Here is a 17,946-nt window from a genome sequence, read left to right on the forward strand (position 1 = left end):
TTCCCTCAAAAGATAATACTGCATTCAGGAAATAGCAATGTACTTAACTGATTGTGTTTCTCCTTTGGCCGTATTAATATCAAGCAGATCTTTCAAGGCAATGAATACTTGCTGTCAACCTACTATTTGCCAGGTATGGTTCTAAAAAACAGGAATACACAGATAAAACAAGATATGACCCTTTCCCCAAGGGGAACACAACTCAGTGAGACATACATACATAGGGATAATACCACTGGATAAGTGTGTGGACTAAGAATGCCACCTGCCATATCAGCAAAGGATGCAACCCTCAAACACTACAGCCACCCCCAGTGGTGCACCCTCAGGGGACTCAGGATGGGAAAGAACAGAATACTGGCCCTAGACAGTTAAGGTGTATATCACAGGAATTACTTCAGTGAGCCCAGACTTTTGCATCTTCCCCTTGTTGACTTAAAAAAAAAAAATACATGCACAACGTGAGAGTTGCTAGTTAAATTTTATTTGGGGCAAAATGAGGACTGCAGACCGGGAGAGAGCGTTTCAGATAACTCTGTGAAACTGCTCCAAGGAGGAGAGGGGAGGAGCTAGGATATGTAGGAGTTTTGCAACAAAGAGCAGGTAATTGGGAACGTCAAAAGATTATTGTTAAATAAAGAAAACCAGACATCTCAAGTTAAGGAATTTAGTGCTTTTCTAAGTACGGGAAGATGAAAGAGTCTGGGCTCACTGAAATCATTCCTTTGATTATGCACCTTGTCTATCTGGGGCCTGTGTTTTCACATCCTGAGTTTCCGCAGGGCTCACCGCAGGGAGTGGCTGCAGTCTGCTGGCTGCTAGATGGCAGGTATTCTTTTCAGCCCTGAGTTTCCTCAGGGCTCACCAGCTCACGTTGGAGGGCTGCAACCATTGGTGACTGTGACATCCTCTGTTTATTGATATGGCAGGAAATATTCCATTTATAAATATTCCATTTATCATCCTACACAGAAAAGTGCTGAATTCATTAACTTGAGATGTTTGGTTTTAACTAATAGTAATCTTTTGATGTTCGGACTCCCTGGGTTTTCTAGCAAAAACCCCTATACATCCTGGCTCCTGTCATACACGGCTATCTGAGAAACTGCCTCCTGGGCTTGAGTCCTCAGAAAGTCCGCTGAAGAAAACATAATTCTCAACTTTTAGGTTGTGCGCTTTTTTTTTTTTCAGTTGATAAGTGTTATAACAGAAGTCATGTCCACAGTAGGTTTAAAACACATGAGGAAATAATCCTTGGATGGGGATGGGGGTTTTGAGTTGACACTGAAAGAAGTTGTGTTTGAGCCTTGAAGGAAGAGGTCCTAAGGTGGATGTGGGCAGGGAAGGCTCCTTCCAGGAAAATGGAACAGCATAAACAAAGGCACAAAGATAAGAAAGTACATGATGCTTGGTGAATGGCTGGTGTGGCTAGAGGTGAGCAGGGGGAAGAGGAGAGGAAACAACTAAAGAAGAAGAAGGGACAACTGTGAAGGGCCTTTCCTATACGTCTTGCCAAAGAACCTGGGCTTTATTCTGTTGGAGATGGGGAGTCACCACAAATGCTTAAAGTAGAGGAATTGATCTGAGAAGACCTGTTTTCAATAAGGTAATTCAAATGGTAATGAAAAACAGGTTGTCATGGAAAGAGAATGGTTGTGGGTGGGGCCACTTAAGAGCTATTGGAATGTTGTTCCTCTGTCCTTACTTCAACTGCTCACCATTTTCCAGTTTGTGATTTTTTATTTTGGTGTCTCTTCCATATACAATGTAACTCTCTTTCCCTTCCATCAACCCACCTTCTTTTAAGCTTTAATTGTAATATTCCAGTAAAAAAAAATAAAGCCAAACCAAAACAAACAAAAAAAATCCTCTCCCACTAAAGTCAAAGAAACCAACTGGGTCATATACACTTTGTTCTGGTCCCAGCTACCACTAATTTATTGTGTAAGTCTAAGAATGTCGCCTGCCATATCAGCAAAGGATGCCCTCAGCCACTTACAGCCATCCCCAGCAGTGCACCCTGAAGGGACTCAGGATGAGAAAGAACAGGATACTGGCCCTAGATAGTTAAGGTGTATATCTGCCAGGCTCTTAGCCTGAACTGACTGAATTACCCTAACCAATAGATTCTAAGATGCACAGTTTCCCACACTTAACACTCAGAAATTGTGTCCTGCAACTAATGGTCCTACAATTACTGTCGACCCAGCAGCGGCCAAGATGTCATACTTGTCATTGCCTATGTATGCATAAATAACAAAAGCACCAGCTTCAAAACTAGCAAAAGGTGTGTCAGGAGTTTGGAAAATATCTCAGGGACTTTTTAAAATAGTGGAATACTCTTTTAAAACCTAACATAATTTACAGAGTAGATTTAAGAGCCAACATCAAAGGCTTTTAGTTCTTTTACAGATTTTTTTTTTTTTAATTACCACTCTTGATGGCACAGAGGAGATACTGTGTGGAAAAGACGAGACACTGATGAATGTGAGTGATTCCAAAAGTTGGAGTCTGAACATGAAGGAGCTTTAAGAATATTAACCAGGGGCTTCCGTGGTGGTGCAGTGGTTAAGAATCCGCCTGCCAATGCAGGGAACACGGGTTCGAGCCCTGGTCTGGGAAGATCCCACATGCCGCCGAGCAACTAAGCCCATGCACCACAACTACTGAATCCCGCGCACCTACAGCCCGTGCTCCGCAACGAGAGAAGCCACCACAATGAGAAGCCCATGCACCGCAACGAAGAGTAGCCCCTGCTGGCCACAAGTAGAGAAAGCCTGTGCACAGCAACGAAGACCCAACGTAGCCAAAAATTAATTAATTAGTTTTTTTTAAAAAAAAAAAATTAACCCATTCATTTCCATTTTCCCTTTTTATGTATGCACAGAGGTGATATATTATTTTTTTTAATGTATGTGTATTCATAGCAGCTTTATCTGTAATAGCCCAAACCGTAAATAACCTGAATGATCATTAGTAGGTGAGTGGATAAACAAATTGTGGTATATCCACATAATGGAATCTACTCAGAAATAAAAAGTAATGAACTATTGATACACACAGTAACATGGATGAGCCTCAAAACAATTATACTGAATGAAAGAAGCCAGATCAAAAAGAATGTATACGGCATGATTCCATTTGTCTAAAATTCTAGAAAATGCAACCTGCTCTATATGACAGCAAGCAAATCAGTAGCTGCTTAGGGATGGGAGAGAGGTAGGGAGGGGAAGAGGCTTACGAAGGGGCATGAGGAAATTTGGGGGGTTTGATTGTGATGGCTTCACAGGTGCATGCATATGTCAAAATTCATCAAATTGCATCGGTTTAAATATGTGCAATTTGTTGAATGGCAGCTCAAAAAATCTATGTGTAAGTCTAAAACAGCTCTTCAATAAAGTAAAAAAAATTATATTTTTAAGAAGGGTCACTTTTTTTTTTTTTCTTTCTTTTTGGCCACACCGTGTGGCTTGCAGGATCTTAGTTCCCTGACCAGGGACTGAACCTGGGCCCTGGCAGTGAAAGTGTCAAGTCCTAACCACTGGACCGACAGGGAATTCCCAAGAAGGGTCACATTTTAATTGGCAGCATTTTTCTTCTCGGTGGTATGTAAAATACTGGTGCATTTTACAACTGATGGTATCTTAGAGTTGATAAGGCTCTATTTGCAGTTCTATTCCAGGATTCTACAACTATACCCCAACTTCTTATCTTCCCCTGAAACAGACTTGCTCTCCTGGTTTTCTGGATCATACTATTAATCTACCAGTCAGTCACTGCCAAAACTCAGACCACTTGAGTTTCTTTTCCTTCTTTCCCTGGGTCGTTGGTTAACACCTCCTGTGGATTCTTATTGCACAATACTTTTCACACCATCTCTTCCTGTCACTCTTGCTTTAGATCTTTGTTCTTTCAGACCTGGAGTACTCTCATTGCATCTTGAAAGGATTCTATTCTTCCCTCTAAGCCACCCAGAGCACCATGGTTAGATCATCTTTCTTCACACTGCTAACAAGCCACTTCCCTGATTAAGGACTTACAATGGCTCCCTCTTGTCTACACAATGAAATTCACACAGTCTAGCATCCCAAACTCCTACTATTTGGCTTTGATCTGCACTTTCTGTTTTCTGTCTTCATTACTTTCCTAGGGAGCCCTCCAATCCAGCCAAAATTGTTTATTCGCTCTCTGTGGTCGGCAGAATAATGGCCCCCTAAAGATGTCCATATGCTAATCCCCAGAACCTGGGAATATGTTACTTTACATGGCAAAAGGGACTGCGTGGGATTAAATCAAGGATCTTAAACTAGGAGACTATCCTGGATTATCTGGGTGGGTGCAATGTAATCACAGGGCTCTTAAAATATGGAAGAGGAAGGCAGAAGAGTCAGAGAATGAGATGTGATGACCAAAGCACAGGGACAGAGTGATGCAATTGCTGGCTTTGAAGATGGAGGAGGCGGCCGAGAGCCAAGAAATGTGTGCATCCTTTAGAAGCTGGAAAAGGCCTGGAAATGAATTCTCCCCAGAGCCTTCAGAAAAGAATGCAGCCCTGCTGACGCCCTCATTTTAGCCCAAAGAAACCTGCTTTGGACTTCCAACCTCCAAAATGGCGCGATAATAAATTTGTGTTGTTTTAGGCCCCTGCATTTGTGACAGCAGCAACAGGAAACTAATATACTCTCTTATTCATAGACTTCCATTTTCCGAGATAATTGTTCTGGATATCTCGTTTGCCCTCCCAATTCACTTCCCACCCTGCTCTGTACCCTAGGAAGACGTTGTATTTACACGGCATCAAGGCTCCCTTGCTCTCTGGCTTCTGTTTGGCCAACAGGAGGCACTAGCAGGAAAATGGAGGGCAGGCGGAGAGGGAGGTTTGTCCGGAAGGGCCACACTGCCTACCAGGAAGCCCCCTCTACACAGCTGTCCCTACGCCCTTGCTGACTTCAGGCCTGGGGGTGGTGAAGGGTTCCTATGTGGCTAGTGCCAGATTTCTGCCTTGTTGGATTCCTCAAACCCTCCCTACAACTTTGTAAATAGTCTCTTTATTAAAATTCCCTCAAATTATTCAGTTTGAGTGTGTCCTCTGTTTCTTGTTGGGACCTTGGCTGATATGGTAATATTACTTGGAATGCCCTTCTCTATTCTTACGGTCAATCCATGTGCTCTGCTTTTGAGACCTGCCTCAGATCCCAGCTCTGCAGGACCACAGAACGTCAGGGCTGAGTGAGGCCTTAACGATCATCCAGTCCAGCAACACAGATGGTTTTTCTGATGCCTCTCTGATCACTCCTTGGTCTCTTTTGGCAATTCTTCTTCCTCTACCTTAAATACTGGCATGTTACAAGATCCTGTCTTAGCATTTCTTTTCTTACACTGTAAACTTTCCCTGGGGAAACTCATCCCCTCCAAAGTTTTCATTATAATCCATAACCTGAAGACCCCCAAATCCATATCTTTGATCTAGACTTTGTTCCTTGAGGGTTACGTCCATATATTTCCACTGCCGAACCAACATCTCTACTTCGCTGAATCAGCCATCTCAATGTCAGAAGTATTCACATCATCTTTCCTTCCAAATAGCTTCTCCTCTGGAACTTCCAATTTTAGGAATTTGGCCAAGAAACCAGGGAGCCATCCTTGACATCTTCTCTTCCTTGTCTCCTCCCCGCCCACCAATAACCAAATCTGGTCCATACCTAAACATGTTGCGAATCCGCCTACGTCACTTGCCTGCACTGCCTCATCCAGGCTTAGTCCATCTGCATCCATTCTCCATACAAATGGCCAAAGTGATCTTTTTAACCAACTCTGCCCTAGTTACTTAAAATCCTCCAGTGGCTTCCCTTCGCTTGGAGGGTAAGGTTCAAATTCAGTCTGACCTCTGTCATTCCCATCAGCCTCATCCTGCACTGCACTCCCCATCTCCTCCTGGCTTCAGCCCCCTGGACCACTTCCAACTCCTGGATCATGCCTTATGTTGTTTCCTCTGCTCAAAGCACTCTTACCCCCTCTTTCTCTGGCTGACTGGTAGCCAACTCATCTTCCAGTCTCAATGTAAGCTTCAGTTCCTCAGAGAGGCCTTCTTCAGACCCCCAGGCAGGTCTGAGTCACTCCCCACTCCATGGCACACCCCTTATTCAGAGCTCTCCTTGACTTTATTACAATTGCTTGTTTTATCTCTGTCGTCCTTGCTAAGCTCTGTGAGGGTAGAGACTGTATCAGTTTTAGTCATTGTTATAATCCTGGCTCTCAGCACAGGTCTTGACCCAGAGAAGACATCCAACAAGTATTGTGCAACAAATGTCAAAAGAAGGAAATGAGCTCAGAGAGGTCAAGTGACCCGTTGGTCCAGAGATCATTCCACCATATCCACAGCCTGCACTCTGTCACGGAACATTCTGAGGCCACCTAAATGCACAGAAGTTGCTCTGTTTCCTACATCTCGTTGCCTATGTCACCAGTTGAGTGTTCTTCCCTCTCTCATTATTTTTTATGTATGCTACATAAATGGTTCTCTCTCCAACTACACCACCAACTCGTAGAGGACAGGGATGATGTCATAATTCTTTATACTCCTGGGCTTCTTGTACATACAGTCAACAAGTATCTACTGAAAGTCCACCTTTTCCAATGCTGGGACAAAAGCAGTGAACAGAACAGATGATATCTTGTGCCCTAACTGAGCTTACAGTTTGGCAGTGAGAGAGACTTTAACTAAGTAGTTACAATAACATGTTAATACTATGTAACAGTACCTGTTAAAACAAATTGCATATGTTGTGCCAGTGCATCGGGGTGGGGGTGGGGGTCTTAAAGCCAGAGGAGAAAAAAAGTGTATCCTCCGGGAGCACAATTCTGATTTAAAGATTTGGGGGAAAGCTGGTTTTATTTTTAATAACAAATATAGATATATGTGAAAACATTATTCACATAGCTTTTAAAGTCAAATCACAGATTTCTAGCTCATGGCTAGCCTGCTTTAGCCCCTACCCAGGCCTCCCAGAGTTCGTATTTGTCCTCTTCAGAAAGTTTCCAAAGAGTTGCCGCAGCCTCACCTCCGGCAGAGTGTGTCCCATGGCAAGCTCTCAACATGCAACGAGAAACTAATATGCACACTGCAGTGAAGCAAGCGCCAAACAGAGCTTCCAGGAGTCCAGGTAGGCATGTACGTACACCAACTGGTTAGAAAATGGACAAGAGGAGCAAGGACTTGAGCTGAAGGGAGGATGACTTGGGCCCTCTGATAACTCTTCCTGTTACCAAAGATACAAGCCCGGAAAAGGAAAACAAGCAGTGTGGCTTCCTTCGCTTCTCTTTCCGCTAACTTATTTGTATAACTGTGGTATGAAAGAGGAAAATCAGATACAGCACAAAGTGCCCAGCCTTTGGCCCTCCCTCCCCACACGATTAGAACCAAAGCCAAAACAAGCAGCCCTATTTATTAAATCTGATCCAAACCAAAGACCAATTTTTACAAAGGAGTAAGAAAAAAATACTTGTAAAACCTAGTGAGAAGTTTTTTAAATGGGTAAAACAGTGCCATAAATTGTTCTGGAGTACATACATATCTGGGAAAGCTACAAAGGACTGCACATGGAAAAGACAGACACCACGTAGCGAGGGGAGGGGGAGTTAATTGGGGAAGGAGGACTTGGGCTTCCACCACACTGATGATGATTTAGTCCCAAGAGGGGTAGTCAGTAAGTGAGAAGTTCTTATTCTCTATTATATATCTTCAATATTTTATAGTAATCTCTAAGCAATCAGTGAACCAGTTTGCACAAGAGCCAAATCTACATTTTCTAAAACTAGTAAATTAGAAAAGAATCAGCTTATCAATATATCCTCCAACAAAACAGGAATTGATCCTATATATTTAATTCCTTTCTAGCTGCAGGGAAATACAAAGATGTGTACAAAACACATAGTCTGTGTTTTGGAATCTAGCTATTTGAAGATGGCCCATTCAAGTCTGTTTTTTTTTTTTAAATAACCGAATGGCTCCTGCCATATCCTGGGAAATATCTGCAGGCGATGCAGGACAGAGAATGGGGTGTGATGAGGAGGAATTTCAGGCAAAAAAATATGAGGAGGCAATTGGAAGGGGCAAGCTGAATGGGGAATGAGGAACACATCTTACCAGAATGAAGAGTTTGTCTCTGAGATCATTTGATCTTAACTTCCCAATCTTACAACGCAAAAGTTGCCATAGCTCCAACTGCGCTTGAAAACTGTCTCCTTTTAAAACAATGTGCCCACCAGTAACCACCCCCTCCAGGTTCAGAAGAGGACAGAAGACAAAAAGCATAGGCCTTGGAGTCAGCCAGCCCTTGAACTGATGGTTACAGATCCATGTGCGAGTGACAACCTCTCCAAGTCTCTGTCCCTTCCTCTGTAAAACAGGCAAAGAGCAGTACTTATTTCAGAGGGTGGTTCCCTCTGTTAACCTTGTCAGGATCTGTTGAACGTGGAGAGGCAGCACCCTATAGGAGCCCTGGGTCAGCACTGCCAGGTGTAGCAAGCCGCCATGGGTAGGCTGGCCAAAGTATGAGATAGGTTTCCACCTGGGCAGGAAGTTGCCAAGAAGCTTCCTGGCGGGGGCAGAAGGGCTCTAGCATGGAAGTCTCACTGTCTGCCCAGACTGCCACCTGGTTTCTAATTATCTTGGCAGGTCCTATTCCCTGCTGCTGCCCTACCCCTTTGTCAGGCCCTATTCTCTGTTTTCTGAGGAGTTCTTGTTTCTTGACTTCTAACTCCTTGCCTTCCACATGGGTGTCTGGGTCTTTTTGGTTTTCAACTGCCTATTGGTTCTAGCCATGACCCCTCATCTTGGCTTCAGGAAGTTATGGGCTTCTCACTTCCTGACTGGCACTATGGGTTCTCTACTTTTTGTCTTTTCTGCCTGCTTATGCATCTTTGACCCACCTATCTTCTCTCCTTCTCCGGCATCTGTATCCCAGTTAGGTTTTGATCAAAGCTTTGTTATGACTTACAGGTGCTGTGTGCACCTTGACTCATGACTGCTTATCAAGATGATATGCAAAATATTTAACTGGTATGAAATGGGCACTGTCCTATCAGAATGGTTGTCAGCTATCAACGACAGGGATGGCTGACCCTGTATATACTGGCTGAACAGTAGCCCAGCTCCCTAGCCTCAAGACCCCTCCCACTGCTCTGACAAGAGGCCTCCTGGTTCTTTCACTGGGCTGGTGCCTCAGACTGGCTCCTTACTCCTCATGTCCTGGCTCGGCATGGCTGGCCTTGCACCTTGTTTCATGAGCTCCTATTACCCACAGTCCTAGAGCTGACCTTCTCATTCCTACTCTACTCAGCCATCACCAGGGAAACCCAGGAATACTGGCGACACACAGGAAAGAAATGGGGTAGCCTTGATGCCAAAAGAGGGGGGCAAAACATAAAAGCATATATATATAAATCTCAGGTACAGGAAAAACATCCTTGCAGCAAAAGGTTCTGTATAAAATTAAGTGCTGTATCTTAAGAATTGGTTCTGTTTTCTTGGTCTGGTAATAGGTAATAGTTCTCTTCTGCATCTGCCTTCTATGAGCCTCTTTGAGCCACATGGGTGCAGATCTTGAACTGAGAGAGGAAAGGGATAGCACTTTCAGAATGGTTCTTGGGTAAGGCTAGAATTTCTAAGGTTTGGGAATTATTAATACTTTAAGGTTGGAGTTAGGGGATGAGATGTCTTAAGAATAAATGATTCATAGTAGTCAAGACAAACCAAAAAACAGAACTTCCCCTGACCCAACTCACACCTCCAATAGGATTTAAATCTTGGGAACTTGAAGCCACAGACTCACTGTGAGTCCCCCGCAGATCCACTGCTTTTTTCTGTCACTAACCACGCTGTCCTCTACAATCCTTTCCTTTGTTTACTTATCTATTTTATTGATCACCTCAATTTTTATTTAAAAAGTTCAAATCTACAGAAAATGTAAAATAGTACAATAAACACCTGTATACCACTCTCTTTAATTCACCACCTGTCATCACTTTGCTGCATTCTCGAGTGTCCTCCCCAGCTCTTCAAATCCCCCTCCACCCTGAACCCACTGAAAGTTGCAGACGTCATGACACTGTGCCTCAAATACCCACATCTCAAAAGAAAAAGACAGTGTCCTACATGATCACAGCACCACCACTGCACCTAAGAAAATGAAAAGTAATCCCATAATATTACCTAATATGCAGTCCGTATTCAAATCTCTCCAATTATCCCCAACTCATCGTTTATAGCTATTTTTTATTTATTTTTTCTGATCTAGGATCCAAAGTCCATACATCCTGACTGGTTATTACTTGAATATTTTAATCTACAGTATCCCATTCCCACCGTCTTTTTGGCAGGAACACCACACACGTGAAGTTATGACCTTCTTATTGCATCCCAACAAGAGATGCATGATAGGTGTTGGGAAGCTTGATCATTCAGCTAAGGTGATGACTTCCTCATCTCTCCATTGTAAGGACACATTTTCCCTAGGTAATCTGTGCCGAGATACTTTGAAAAAATGCCGAGATACTTTGAAAAAATGTGAAAATCCTATTCCCCAACAACCTTTTGCTCAAAGGTTTTGTACCCCTGGATGAATCCTTGCCTGAATCAGTTACATTAGGGTTGCATAGCACTGGTTTTCTGGTTCTCTCATTCCTTCTATTGTGTATTTATTATTCAAACAATGACCCATCAATACCCATCCTCTCTATCCTCAGTGTCTGTACTCTCTGCTTACTTTTTGCTGCGGTTTCCTCCCCTCCTCCTTGCTGACCACATCTGACCACTCTGCCCAGCACGGGGGAGCCATTTGCTTCTCCCTTTACCTGCTGATCCCATCACTTCACCTTCAGCAAATTAAAAACAAACACAGAACATCCACAGCCTGTTGTTGTCTACCAATTTATAGTAATTTACAAAAAATAAAAGTTGTAATGCATATTTATTGGGTTAGACTGCAGAGAGTAGATAGAGGAAATTGGTTTTATTTTTTAAAAAATCAGGTTGCCTAAACCCCGAAAAATCTTTCCTCCTCACTAGGTAAAGCCGCTTGCTCTGTCACAGTCAGGTTTTTGTAATGGTGTTGAACACCAGCACCCTCATCTCCTCAGTTCCCTGATAATGAGAGTCTTGGAAGAACAGACGTTTAGAAATCATGTGACCCGAATGCCCCGTTTTACCATGGAGAAAGAGGATAAGAGAGATGAAGGGACTTGTCCAGGGTCCCTCAGCTCCTTAATGGTAGAGCTGGAAATGGGTTTTATAAATACCTTCTCCGATGTTCTTTTCATTCCCTTCCCAAGGACCTGGTGATTCAGATGTTTAGTAGGCAAGAGGAAGCCCGTAGCATTCACAGCCTCCTTCATTGCTAATTTGCATTTTGCCCGCATCACCTTCCCACCTTTGAAAACGTTAAGTAAAAACTCCCTTTAGGAGCCATTAGTATTATTATTATTAAAAAGCAATTTTCATTTCTGCAGGTCAACAGGGAAAATTTTGGAAGACTCAAGGGAGCACAATGCTACCATTACTTTAACCAGAAAAAAAATGAGTCCTGAGAACCTGCATCAGGCCGCTCTCGGAACGCTGCTTTCTCGGAGGCTGAAACGCCCTGCGGGTGACAGCTCCAGCCGGAGTCTAATCTTCCCCATCGCCTGCTCTAACGCTGCAGTGACAGGCATTAGGCTCCAGGAGCTTGTCAAACGTTAACAAGAGAGGATAAAATGGGGAACAAAGCCCAGCGTAGAAAAACCCGGCTCCGCAGCTCAGGGAGGACAGAGACCGCGCCCTCACTGCGGCGGCCCGGGGGCTGCAGAGACTGCGGAGCCGCAGTGCAGGGCGTGGGACCCACACCCGCCGGGCGCCTCCGGCCCGCGCCGCCCTCTCCTCCGCGCCGCCCTGAGCCGCCCGTAGAGCCGAGGAGGCCAGAGGCGGCCCCGGCCTCGAGCGCCCGCCCGGCCGAGCGCCGACGCCGCGGAGCATCCTCCCGAGGGCAGGGAGGGCGCGGCCGCCCCACGCTGCGGGCCGGGGGCTGCGGACAGCGCCTCGCCCGGGCGGGCCCCCACCCACCCCTCGGCGCGCTCACCAGTCAGCGCGCCCATCCCGGAGCCGGCGGTGCTGGTAGTCAGTCCGTCTGCCCCGAAGTAGAGGGGCCGGCGAGCAGGGCGGCGCCGTGGCCCGGGCGAGCGAGGCAATCAACAGGCGGCTCCCGGCCGGGCGCGGCGCCGGGGCGCGCGGCTGCTGCGGAGCAGGCTGGGAAGCGTAGTTCGAGGTGGCGTGCGGCGGCCGCGCGGAGGCGGGACCCCGTGCCCACTGGCTGTCACCCCGGGCTTCCTCACCCCTCCCCTGAAGGTGTCCTCGCCCAGAATCTGCGTCCCGACCCCGTAACCGCTGTGCAGGCGAGGAGGACCTCAGCCTTGGGACCAAGCTGTGCGGGCTCTTTGGAGAAGCTCGGGGCTACGGATAGGGTGGGTGGCAAAGGCTCTCCAAGCTTGTGAGGAGCTGTTGGGTGAGTGAGCATCTTTAAGTGGAAGCCTTGTTAACACCGGCTCAGAGACAGAGCAGGCCTGCCCTAGGTTTTATTGGCTTTACGCCGGCCTAGGGCGGGGCGTGGGGAGGAGTACCTGGGGTACATGCCTGGGGGTAGGGAGGTGGGGTGTAGCAAGGCCGATCTAAGGGTTGTGGGTGAGAATGTTCGAGAGCCCACGCACACGCGGTGGCGTCACTAGAGGAGAGGCTGGCTAATTTAGCCTCTCTGTGTCTTAGCATCCTTATCTGTAAGGTAGGTTTAAAGCTTGAAGACATGTTGTGAGGACTAAACGCATTTTAGTACGACAGACGCGCGGGTGCATATGTGAAAGCACCTGTGTGTGGCACTTAGCACCTACTCAATAAATGTTCCTCGGGAGTTGCAGGGGAGACCCGGGCACACTTCCGGCCTCGAAAGCCCTACGTATAATGCTAAGCTAAAGATAGTCGGCCTCGTTGGTCTAGATAAATGTTACAACCCGCCGGGTTTGCTATTGTCACACGTTTAGCAGGCTCACTTCATCCGGAATGTAAACTGTGATGTGTCTTCTATGCCAGGTTCTTGGGAACTACAAAGATAGAGAAAATACTGTCTGGTCTCTGAAGCATGAAGTGGGGTGGGGTAATGTTGGACAAAGATTGAAATTATGAAAATATATGGCATAATAGGATTGTCTTCCAGAAACGTTTTCTAATCAGATGTGATATCTCTCCTTTTTGAACCCTTGCTGCATATTTTCAGTGCAATATTTCACATTATGGTGGGATTTGCATCTTCCAGATGTGGTGGAAGGAAAATGAACCAAAGAGGTGGATGCACCATTGCTGGCATAATCTCTGAAATGGGCAAAGGGTGAATGGAGGTGAAACAGTATCATAATCTGGCATGACCTGTGCGGTAATCGTGTGACCAAAAAGAAAAAGTGCCGCAGAGAATTCCATGTTTGAAAATAGTAGCATCGCTTTGCATTTGTGGAAGTACTTTCCTATCCATGTTCTAGCTTGATTTTTGCAACAACCCTGTAAGAGGCAGAGTGAGGATTTTTTTCTTCAGTTAAGAGTTCTAAGAGACACAGGTGATATGAGTTATACGGTCATCCAGCTGGCCATTAAGCCTATCTTCTCTCCTTCAGCCCCGACCTTCCCCAAAGAGGCACTCACAGCACTCTCTTTCCTTTGTACATTTCAAAACAGGGCCATACCTTCCCCAGCAAGAGGGCTGAATCAGAAAATAAAGTTAATTCTCAAAGGCTCTTGGAACTATGAAAATGAACAGTGGCATACAGTAGCTGCTGACTGAGAGACCAGTGTTGTTTCCACTATCAACACTACAGTAATGAACTATAGTTTTGGCCTCCTCACCAGAATGACTAATCTGAGCGGGAAGGAGTGAACTTAAATGGAGGTGTGACCAAATCAATTTAAATCACATTCCCAAGTGTTCCTATATGTTTGTTATTCCAAATACCCTATGTAACAGACCAGATGTCTTTGACTTTTTTATGTTGTACCTTTGTCACAAATTATAGCTTTCTGTTAAATAAGAATAGGACTGCTTACAGGTCAAGCTAGTAGCTTCCTCGGAGAAAGCTGATGGTAGGCATAAGCTGAAAATAATAAAGCAATTTTATTCAGATTTGAAGAAAGTGTAGCAAAGGTTTGATATAGCAAAGATACTTAGTGGTGTACTATCTTTCTCATTGGCTTCCTTGTGATTCCCTGAAAGGAAAAGGTCTGCATGTGATGAAATGAATGGAGCACTGCTTCAGATGAAGATTGTGAAATGAAGCAGGTGTAGAAATGATTTCTTAGGTTAAAGTCATAGGTGGCAGCCAAAGCAGAGATACAAGAGCTCTCCAACAGTCCCAGTCCCATTTATATGAAAATGTAAAATTGAAACACAACTCCTAGAGCTGGAAGGGACCTTACAGATCATCTTGTCTTGCCTCTTCATGCAGTAAGGAGGCTGACACATCGAAAGTAAATTCGCAATGGAATATGTAGCATACATCATTTGGAACACGTAGTAGATACTGTTGCTTGCCTACTCAACATCCATTCCCGCCTTTTCCTTCTTCTTTGCAGAAGCCTGTAAAGGTGTTCACCCATTAGGGAACCTGACCCTATTACCATCTCATACCAACCTGTCATGGGCAAGGGGAATACAATCCTCTTGACTGGCCACTGAGAGATTAGGGGTGGGCATGTGACCCAGTTCTGGCAAGTGAGGCCTGAGGAGGGGTCAGCTGAAGTCCTTCTAGGAAAGGTTTTATTGCTCTTAAATAGAGGCATACAGGGAAACATGCCACCATCTCCATGGGATGTTGTTGCATCTGGCCGTGTTACCTCAAACTGGAATAGCCATCTTAGGGGATCCAGCCTTAAAACAAAGCCAACACACTGATGATGGCAGAGTAAAGAGATAGAATGAACTTGGGTCTGTGATGTTGTTTTTGAGACAGTAAACCAATCAGCCCTGGTGCTGCCCTACTTCTGGACTTATTATTGTGGGAGATAATAAATATCCTTATTGTTGAGCCCATTTGAGATGGAGTTTTCTGTTACTTGAAACTGAAAGAATCCTAAGTGTTGCAGACGAAATGTGAAAGTAAATTCTTTGGACGGACTGAAGGACTACTTCCCAGAGTTAATAAAAACAAACAACAGCCACAACCCAGGCAAAGGATAGGGATATTATCCATTATAAATGGATAGAAGTATGCGTTTTAACTGTGGTTAAATTGTGGTTTCCAATCCAGACAGACCTGGGTCGAACCCATATATTTACTGCTTGCTTGACTGTGGCCAAGTTTCTTTAACCTTTCTAAACCTCATTTTCTTCATCTCTAGGCTGGGGATAATAATACTTACCACATGGGGTTGTTATGAAGATGAAATGAGATAATTTGTGTCAAGTATGCTACAAAGGATATGGTGTCTAGGAAGCACTAAAGGAGTGGTGACTATCTTGATGAAATATGAATTATCTTATTTATAGTGTAATAAATAACACTATAACAGCCCTGGTGCTGCATCTAAAAGTGAATCACTATATAATAGTGATCATATTAAATGACACCACAGTGATGTAAGCAACAAAGTCCAGAATGTGGAAAACTCTACATGACAACCCAGTTCTTCAATAAATTGCAAGAAAAATAAGGGAAGGAGAGTTTATAGATACACAGAAATAGAAGAGGCAAATAACCATATGTAGTGTGTTATCTTGATTTGAACAAAGCAGCCGTTAAAAAAAATCACATTTATGAGACAACTGGGGGGAATGTGAACACAGAATATTTGATTATCTTAGGGTATTATTTTAAAATTGTTTGGATGTGATAATGGTATCATGTTATTTTTTTTAAAAAGAGTCATCTTTTGGAAAGATACTACTGAATATTACTGAAAAAATACTGAATATTTGCAGAAGAAATAATATCTGGGATTTGCTTTTCAAATAATCCAGCATGAGAGTAGTGGTAGGGTGGCAGGATGGAGGTATCGATGAAACAAGATAGGCCATGAGTTGATAATGGTTGAAGCTGAGTAATGGAGCTTTATTAAACCATTCTCTCTGCATTTTTTTTTTTGGTAACTTTTGACCCCCTTCCATGTGATGAGAACTTTTTAATATCTATTCTCTTAACAACTTTCAAATATGCAATACAGTATTATTAACTATAGTCACATGCTGTACATTACATCCCCATGACTGATTTATTTTATAACTGTAAGTTTGTATCTTTTGACCCTCTACACCCATTTCATCCACTCCCCGCTCCTTGCCTCTGGCAACCACTGGTCTATTCTCTGTATCTACAAACTTAGTTTTTGTTTTAGATTCCACATGTAAGTGAAATCACACAGTATTTGTCTTTCTCATCTGACTTATTTCACTAAGGATAATGCTCTCAAGGTCCATCCATGCTGTCGCAAATGGCAAGATTTCATTCTTTTTTGCGGCTGAATAATCTCTGTATTTTAATTTTTTTAATTTATTATTATTTTTTTAATCTCTGTATTTTTAAAATACAGCTTCCCTGAGATATATTTCAAATACCATAAATTTACCCTCTTAAAGTGTACAATTTTGGGCTTCCCTGGAAGCGCAGTGGTTGAGAATCTGCCTGCCAAGGCAGGGGACACGGGTTCAAGCCCTGGTCCGGGAAGATCCCACATGCCGCAGAGCAACTAAGTCCGTGCGCCACAACTACTGAAGCCCGCGCACCTAGAGCCCGTGCTCCGCAACAAGAGAAGCCTGCGCACCGCAATGAAGAGTAGCCCCTGCTCGCTGCAACTAGAGAAAGCCCGCACACAGCAACAAAGATCCAATGCAGCCAAAAATAAATACATAAATAAATTAGTTTAAAAAAATCTTTTGCCTACTTTTTAAATTGGGCTATTTGTCTTTTTATTATTGATCTATAAATTTTTTTATGTGTTCTGATTATAAATTCCTTATCAGACATATTATTTGCACATATTTTCTCCCATTCTGTGGGTTGTTCTTTTTTCTAATTTCTTGATGGTATCCTTTGGTAAACACCCTTTAACAGTTTGAAGAGGTTCCTGTCTATTCCTACTTTGTTCAATGATTTTATCATGAAAGGGTGTTAGAATGCACCAAAGACTTTTTCCGTGTCTGTTAAGATGATCATGTGGGTTTTTTCATTTATTCTATTAATATGGTGTATTACATTTATTTTCAGATCTTAAATTAACTATTCATTCCTGAGATAAATCCTACTTGGTCATGGTGTATAATCCTCTTTATATATCGTTGGAATTGGTTTGCAAGTATTTTGTTGAAAACCTTTTGTGTCCATATTCATAGGAAATATTGGTCAGTAGTTTTCTTATCTTTTGATGCTTTGACTAGTTTTGGTATCAGAGTAATACTAGCATTATAGAATGAGTTAGGAAGTGTTGCTTCCTCTTCTAATTTTGGGAAGCATTTATGAAGGACTGGTATTAATTTTTTAAATTCTTTAAATGTTTGGTAGAATTTACCAATGAAACCATCTGGGCCTTGGCTTTTTTTGTTGGAAATTTAAAAATTACTAGTTCAGTCTTTGTGGTTGAATTCAGATTACGTATTTCTTCTTGAGTCAGTTTTGTTAGTTTGTGTCTTTCTAGGAATTTATCCGTTTCATCTAAGTTACCTTGTTTGTTCGCAAACAGTTGTTCATAATATTTCTTTATTATCCTTTTTCTTTCTGTAATATCAGTAGAAATATGAAGATCTAGGAGATGTTCCCTCCTTCATTCCTAATTTTAGTATATGCATCTCTTTCTTTTTTTCTTGGTCAGTCTAGCTAAAGGTTTGTCAATTTTGTTGATCTTTTCGAAGAACCAACTTTTGGTTTCGTTGATTTTCTCTATTGTTT

General features: G+C 43.5%; 1 protein-coding gene and 1 pseudogene across 6 annotated transcripts in view; one reads left to right on the plus strand and one right to left on the minus strand.

The window, feature by feature from the left end:
• Positions 1-12,251, minus strand: part of TMOD2 (tropomodulin 2) — an 85,304-nt gene extending 73,053 nt beyond the window's left edge. For 2 of the 6 annotated variants that reach the window (XM_022579489.3, XM_022579490.3), the window contains exon 1: positions 12,114-12,251. The gene's annotated coding sequence lies outside the window, so the exon portion shown is untranslated. Of the gene's footprint in view, positions 1-48; positions 2,832-11,298; positions 11,989-12,113 lie in introns of those variants that run through there. The other 4 variants (XM_022579491.3, XM_089907221.1, XM_089907219.1 and 1 more) reach the window with 4 other exon arrangements.
• LOC149750189 (uncharacterized) lies at positions 11,371-12,415 on the plus strand (annotated as a pseudogene).
• The last annotated feature ends 5,531 nt before the right edge of the window (positions 12,416-17,946 follow it).

Source organism: Delphinapterus leucas, chromosome 2 (assembly GCF_059928025.1).
Source record: "Delphinapterus leucas isolate spDelLeu-1000000601 "Yukka" chromosome 2, BTC_Dleu_Yukka2, whole genome shotgun sequence".
Taxonomy (NCBI): domain Eukaryota; kingdom Metazoa; phylum Chordata; class Mammalia; order Artiodactyla; family Monodontidae; genus Delphinapterus; species Delphinapterus leucas.